The 8,026-nt window shown below is 45.6% G+C and overlaps 1 protein-coding gene across 1 annotated transcript in view; it reads right to left on the reverse strand.

The window, feature by feature from the left end:
* Positions 1-7,443: 7,443 nt before the first annotated feature.
* The window catches only part of LOC307011892 (ELKS/Rab6-interacting/CAST family member 1), a 38,106-nt gene continuing 37,523 nt past the window's right edge, over positions 7,444-8,026 (reverse strand). Inside the window, exon 14 of the mRNA XM_079637967.1 lies at positions 7,444-8,026. This exon is cut by the window's right edge and continues 257 nt beyond it. The gene's annotated coding sequence lies outside the window, so the exon portion shown is untranslated.

Below are 8,026 nucleotides of genomic sequence, written 5' to 3' on the forward strand. Positions count from 1 at the left end.
GCACACACAACAGCAAACACAACAGCAAACACAACAGCAAACACAACAGCACACACAACAGCACACACAACAGCACACACAACAGCAAACACAACAGCAAACACAACAGCACACACAACACCACACACAACACCACACACAACAGCAAACACAACAGCACACACAACAGCACACACAACAGCAAACACAACAGCAAACACAACAGCACACACAACAGCACACACAACAGCAAACACAACAGCACACACAACAGCACACACAACAGCACACACAACAGCACACACAACAGCACACACAACAGCAAACACAACAGCACACACAACAGCACACACAACAGCACACACAACAGCACACAACAGCACACACAACAGCACACACAACAGCACACAACAGCAAACACAACAGCACACACAACAGCACACACAACAGCAAACACAACAGCACACACAACAGCACACACAACAGCACACAGAAATCTGCACTAATCAAACAAATATCACAAACAATAATCTAACAAATCCTCTTCATAAAATCGTATTTAAATGTTGTTCTACAGTGATACACAATGTGTCATTTTCCTTAAAGCAAAAACGTTTTTAATAATTTAATGTATTGCCCCAAGGTCCATTTATGTCTGTGTAATGTACATCCAGTTAGTTTTCTCTCTAACACTTTTAGTTTTTTTTTCCAATTCACACTCTAAAAAATGCTGGGTTGTTTAAACCCAATTTTGGGTCATTTACATTTACATTTATTCATTTAGCAGACGCTTTTATCCAAAGCGACTTACAAATGAGAAACAATAGAAGCTATTAAACTAGCAGTAGACCAACAGTATGTAAGTGCTATAACCCTTCACAGTACAATCCAAGTTTTTTTTTTTTTTTTTTTGTAGAATATAAAAGAAAGTGTTAGTGTTAGTATTACTTGATCAAGTGCTGCCGAAAAAGATGTGTCTTCAGCAGTTTCTTAAAGATGGCTACAGACTCAGCAGCTCTGGCTGAGTTAGGCAGATCATCACCAGCAGGGAACAGTCATGGTGAAGGTCCGAGAGAGAGATTTCGTGCCTCTTTGAGATGGCACCACCAGACACCGCTCACTTGCAGAGCGCAAGTTTCTGGAAGGCACATAAGTCTGAAGTAATGAGTTCAGGTACAGGGGAGCAGTGCCAGTGGATGTTCTGTAGGCAAACGTCAGTGACTTGAATTTGATGCGAGCGGCAACCGGCAACCAGCAACCAGTGCAGTTTCGTGAGGAGAGGAGTGACGTGTGCTCTCTTTGGCTCGTTGAAGACCACTCTAGCTGCAGCTTCTGGATCAGTTGCAGAGGTTTGACAGTGCAAGCTGGGAGACCAGCCAGGAGAGCATTACAATAGTCCAGTCTGGACAGAACAAGCGCCTGGACAAGGAGTTGTGTAGCTCTGATAGGAAGGGCCTGATCCTCCTGATGTTGTACAAGGCAAATCTGCATGACCGGGCAGTGCTAGCGATGTGGTTTGTGAAGATCAATTGGTCATCAACTACAACTCCAAGGTTCCTGGCTGATCTTGATGGAGTTATGGATGACGAGCCTAGCTGGATGGTGAAGTTGTGATGAAGTGCTGGGTTAGCCGGGATTACAAGTAGCTCTGTCTTTGCAAGGTTTAGTTGAAGGTGGTGGTCCTTCATCCAGCCAGAAATGTCTGTCAGGCAGGCTGAGATGCGAGCGGCTACCGTCGGATCATCCGGCTGGAATGAGAGGTAGAGTTGTGTGTCATCAGCGTAGCAGTGGTAGGAAAAGCCATGTTTCTGAATCACAGATCCTAGTGATGTCATGTAGATGGAGAAGAGAAGTGGTCCAAGCACTGAGCCCTGAGGCACTCCAGTAGCTAGATGTTGGTCTTAGACGCCTCACCCCTCCACGACACCCTAAAGGACCTACCCGAGAGGTAAGACTTGAACCACTGGAGTGCAGTTCCCGAGATGCCCTTCATCTTTAGGATTGACAGGAGGATCTGGTGGTTAACTGTGTCAAAGGCAGCAGATCCAGCAGGATGAGAACTGAGGACTTGGAAGCTGCCCTTGCCAATCTCAGAGCTTCAATTACTGAGAGCAGAGCAGTCTCAGTCGAGTGTCCGCTTTTGAAGCCAGATATGGGTCAAATATGGAAAACCCCAGCCATTGGGTTACATTTTTAAATTGCATTTTTGATCCTACGTTTGAGTTTGTCCATATTTGACCCAAAATTGGGTTAAAACCACCCAACATTTTTTAGAGTGTATAGTTGCTTATTATTATCATGCATATTACTATGAGATTGGCTGTTTATTAGTACTTATAAATCACATATTAATGCTTTATTCTGCATGATCATATTCTACATCCTTAATCCTAAACTTAACAACTGCCTTACTGTGTAGTTGCGTGTGTAGTTGCGTGTGTAGTTGCGTGTGTAGTTGCGTGTGTAGTTGTGTGTGTGTGTGTAGTTGCGTGTGTAGTTGCGTGTGTAGTTGCGTTAGTAGTTGCGTGTGTAGTTGCGTGTGTAGTTGCATGTGTAGTTGCGTGTGTAGTTGTGTGTGTGTGTAGTTGCGTGTGTAGTTGCGTGTGTGTGGTGTAGTTGCGTGTGTAGTTGCGTGTGTAGTTGCGTTAGTAGTTGCGTGTGTAGTTGCGTGTGTAGTTGCGTGTGTAGTTGCGTTAGTAGTTGCGTGTGTAGTTGCATGTGTAGTTGCGTGTGTGTGTAGTTGTGTGTGTGTGTGTAGTTGCGTGTGTAGTTGCGTTTGTAGTTGCGTGTGTAGTTGCGTGTAGTTGCGTGTGTAGTTGCGTTAGTAGTTGCATGTGTAGTTTCGTTTGTGTTTCGGATTGTCCATAGTTGACCCAAAATTGGGTTAAAACAACCCAGCATTTTTTAGCGTGATCCAAGTTTCCATGGTAAATAGCACCTCTATATAGAGCACCAGTTAATAATTCTAAAAAGCATTAACATCTGGATCACACCTCTCCGCTCCGCACATGCACACCGTGTGTAAGTGTGTCCCGGGACGAAGATGATGATGAAGATGATGATGGTGAAGCTCAAGGATCTTGTGTCACACATCACTCCTGTATTCCTCCAGATGCACACACTCCACGTGCTGGACTACTGGAGCACACACACACACACACACACACACACACACACACACACACACACACACACACACACACACACACACACACACACACACACATACATGGCAGTCTCCCAGCGCTGCAAGGCTTTACCTGCGTTCCCGCCGCTGTCAACATCCCGAGCTCTTCATGTGCCGAAGTATTTATGCCTGTGCTCGATTACTGGGTTTATAAGCGTGGGGTGTTTATGAATGGATGCGAGATGCACAGCGGGCTCATTGTTGTAATGCCCTGCAGTGTGTGTGTGTGTGTGTGTGTGTGTGTGTGTGTGTGTGTGTGTGTGTGTGTGTGTGTGTGTGTGTGTGTGTGTGTGTCGATGCTCAGATCAGAAGTGCTCGAGAATGTCAGAGGAACCCAAATGTCATTGTATTTGGACAGCAAAAGTGAGAGTGTGTGTGTGTGTGTGTGTGTGAGATGTGTGTAATCTGTAGCTGGCCGTTTCTCAGTAAAATGAGAAGAGCAGAACACGGACACTAATCCTCAATGTCTTATTACAATTGGGGTTTTTATGCTTAAGCCTATTAAAAGCAGCAGCTCATCTCCTCATCTGTGGAGCTGAAGGCCAGAAAAGCTTCTGGGAATGATCAAGATTTCCCTAATCCTGCATCAGATCAGTGCATTACACACATCCCACTCAATGCAACTCAGCACAGCACAACTACACACACAACTACTCTTAAAACTCTTAAAAAGAGGGACCACCACCCCGGTCTGCCATCCCAGAGGTACTGTCCCCGACTGCCACGCGATGCTGCAGAGACGTGTCAGCCAAGACAGCCCCACAACATCAGAGACTTGAGGTACTCAGGGCGGATCTCATCCACCCCCGGTGCCTTGCCACCGAGGAGTTTCTTGACTACCCCGGTGACTTCAGCTTGGGTGATGGACGAGTCCACCTCTGGGGCCTCAGCCTCTGCTTCCTCAATGGAAGACGTGACGGCGGGATTGAGGAAATCCTCGAAGTATTCCTTCCACCGTCCGACGACATCCCCAGTTGAGGTCAACAGCTGCCCACCTCCACTGTAGACAGCGGTGGTAGGGCACTGCTTCCCTCTCCTGAGTCGCCGGACAGTTTGCCAGAATCTCTTCGAGGCCAGCCGATAGTCCTTCTCCATGGCCTCTCCGAACTCCTCCCAGGCCAGAGTTTTTGCCTCCACAACCACCCGGGCTGCAGTCCGCTTGGCCTGCCGGTACCCGTCAGCTGCCTCAGGAGTCCCACAAGCCAACCAGGCCCGATAAGACTTCTTCAGCTTGACGGCATCCTTTACTTCCGGTGTCCACCACCGGGTTCGGGGATTGCCGCCTCGACAGGCACCGGAGACCTTACGGCCACAGCTCCGAGCAGCCGCTTCGACAATGGAGGTGGAGAACATGGTCCACTCGGACTCAATATCTCCAGCCTCCCTCGGGATCCGGTCGAAGCTCTGCCGGAGGGGGGAGTTGAAGATCTCTCTGACAGGAGACTCGGCCAAACGTTCCCAACAGACCCTTACAGTACGCTTGGGTCTGCCGAGTCTGTCCAGCTTCCTCTTCCGCCATCGGATCCAACTCACCACCAGGTGGTGATCAGTTGACAGCTCCGCCCCTCTCTTTACCCGAGTGTCCAAGACATACGGCCGCAGGTCAGATGAAACGACCACAAAGTCGATCATCGACATACAGCCTAGGGTGTCCTGATGCCACGTGTACTGATGGACACCCTTATGCTTGAACATGGTGTTCGTTATGGACAAACCGTAACTGGCACAGAAGTCCAATAACTGAACACCGCTCGGGTTCAGATCAGGGGGGCCGTTCATCCCAATCACGCCCCTCCAGGTGTCACTGTCATTGCCCACGTGGGCGCTGAAGTCCCCCAGTAGAACGACGGAGTCTCCAGTCGGAGCACTTTCCAGCACCCCTCCCAGAGACTCCAAGAGGACCGGGTACTCTGCACTGCCGTTCGGCCGTAGGCACACACGACAGTGAGAGACCTATCCCGACCCATAGGCGCAGGGAAACGACCCTCTCGTTCACCGGGTTGGAGTTTACATTGAAATCCTTTTATTTTTAATATGTTTCTAGTTTGTGTGCTGCTGCTGCTGCTGCTGCTGCTGTGTGTGTGTGTGTGTGTGTGTGTGTGTGTGTGTGTGTGTGTGTGTGTGTGTGTGTGTGTGTGTGTGTGTGTGTGTGTGTGTGTGTGTGTGTGTGTGTGTGTGTGTGTGTGTGTGTGTGTGTGTGTGTGTGTGTGTGCGTGTGCGTGTGTGTGTGTGTGTGTACTGTGAATCTACCTATAGGCACACATTACTAATGCGCTCTTTAAATAACAATAAAAATATTGCGCCATTGACTTTAGAGCAGGGTCAGTCGGTCAACAGCTCAGTATTTCTGTTCCTCAAAACAGCAGCGCTCCATCAACGCTCCTGAACACACAATCGTTCTCACACCAGCAGCTCACGGGCACAGACGGCACAGACGGCACAGACGGGCACAGACGGGCACAGACGGGCACAGACGGCACAGACGGGCACAGACGGGCACAGACGGGCACAGATGGGCACAGACGAGCACAGATGGCACAGACGAGCACAGATGGCACAGATGCATTTTCTATTTAAACAACATGACGCAGGACGTGAAAATGAAAACTGCGTCGGGCTGAAACTAGCAAACACACTCGCCTGGCGCTGCATTGTGTGGGTATGTGATAGCGCCCTTTAGCATTAATATGTTTATAAGCAACCAGTGTTGTAATGTAACGGAGTACAAATACTTCGTTACTGTACTTAAGTAGAAATTTCACGTATCTGTACTTTACTTCGCTATTTAAATTTATGTCAACTTTTACTTTTACTTCACTACATTTCCTAGATAAAATGTATACTTTTACTCCGCTACATTTAAAAATACAGGGACCTCTGTATTTATAAAACCCTGTATACGGCTATTGCACTGAATATAAAATTATATTTTTGAAAAATACAATGAATTATAAGGCTGTACAGAACAGTGCACTATTGCAGACTGATTTTTTCTTAGTAGAGCAGCTAACTTAAGGTACATGCAGTGGGAGATAAACGATAACACAAGTACAGTACAGGCTACAAAACACAAACAACAGCAGGTTGTACCAGTTAATAGTATGCCTAGTATAAGAAATCCACAATAAAGTTCACAAACAAAGTTAACCGCTTGCTTTAATAAAAATAAAAAAAACTTTTTACTTTTACTTAAAATACTTAAGTACATTAAATATCAGAAAATTACTTTTCATACTTAAGTACAAAATAAATCAGATACTTTAAGACTTTTACTTAAGTAATATTCTAAAAGGTAACTTTTACTTCTACCAAAGTCTTTTTCTAGTACCATACTTGTACTTTTACTCAAGTATTGCTTTCTAGTACTTTATACAACACTGTAAGCAACTAAAAGTACAAACGTCGGGACGTGTCACAACTTCTCCATAAACACACTCAGGGTTCATATTTTACTGAGTATTTCATTTGAAGAAATCTTCCAGAGATTTGGAATCACACTCTTTTAGATGTCAAATTCATAATTACACCCTTAGTAAACACAACATTTGTTCTTGCTATGTGTGTGTGTGTGTGTGTGTGTGTTGTTTGCATGTCAAAAAAAGGAAGCTCTGAAAAAGAAAGCCCCTCTAATCTCTCTCTCTCTCTCTCTCTCTCTCTCTCTCTCTCTCTCACACACACACACACACACACACACACACACACACACACACACACACACACACACACACACACACACACACACACACACACACACACACACACACACACACACACACACACACACACACACACACACACACACACACACACACACACACACACACACACACACACACACACACACACACTTCCTCCTCTTGTCCTCTATTGACTAACACACAGGTCTCAGCATGACTGAAGAGTATTCTCTGACAGGAGGTAAAGAGGTAGAGTCTCCTTAAAGAAACTCAGCAGTGAAAAATAATAACAGTAGCCTATAAAAACAAAAAGATTATGACATTTGTGATCAAACAGTCTCTTCCGGTCCACTTTCTAAAAAGACACTTTTCTCAAGAGAGAGTTTTCTAGCTCATAACATTTACAGGAAATCATTATATGATATAATTGATTACTTATCTTTGTTTGTATTTATAAATGCATATGCTTAAACGTGTGTCTTTTATTCTTTGTAAAGCACTTTGGTCAACCTCGGTTGTGTCTTAAAAGTGCTCTATAAATAAAGGATGGATTGATTGATTGATTGATTGATTAATTATACTTTATCAAAAGCTGCTTTTAGAAACCTGTCGCTTCCAACACTTTTTACTGCATGATTTTTGAAGGCAGTATAACACACCACCACAACCACACACTGCGATACTCTGTTCACACACTCGCAGTGCAGGAGACAGATGATCAGATATACATGTGTTAATATGCTTTACCACAGTGTTTTCCAACAGTATCTCTCTGTACCGTCTCTCTGATCTGGTCGTGAAGTCTCTACTAACAAGCTGATGAGTTGAAAGGAGTTTGTTTAATTGGGAAGTGTGTTTAAATAATGTGGCTAAGCAAACGACATGTTGGGATAACGTCTTCCAGATAAATGAGAAGGAGTGTATGAAATGACACACACACTGTTCCTCCTCCACCAGACGCCAGCGTGGTCTGACAGAACATCTCAGAACATCTCCAGATCTTGTGTCTCACTGCTGTCTGTAGATCCTGAGGCCAAAAGAGTGTTAGTGCTGATGCACACGGCGAGTTAATCTGGCCCTTGAACATCACGCGAGGTGTTCTTGAAGTCTTTAATCTGGAGGAGATCTGGTGTTCTGCGGGTCAACCCCTCTCGAGCTCGGGTCCATGCCTCTGCTCATCCTT

The sequence above is a fragment of the Phoxinus phoxinus genome, assembly GCF_949152265.1.
Source record: "Phoxinus phoxinus genome assembly, chromosome: 15".
NCBI lineage: Eukaryota > Metazoa > Chordata > Actinopteri > Cypriniformes > Leuciscidae > Phoxinus > Phoxinus phoxinus.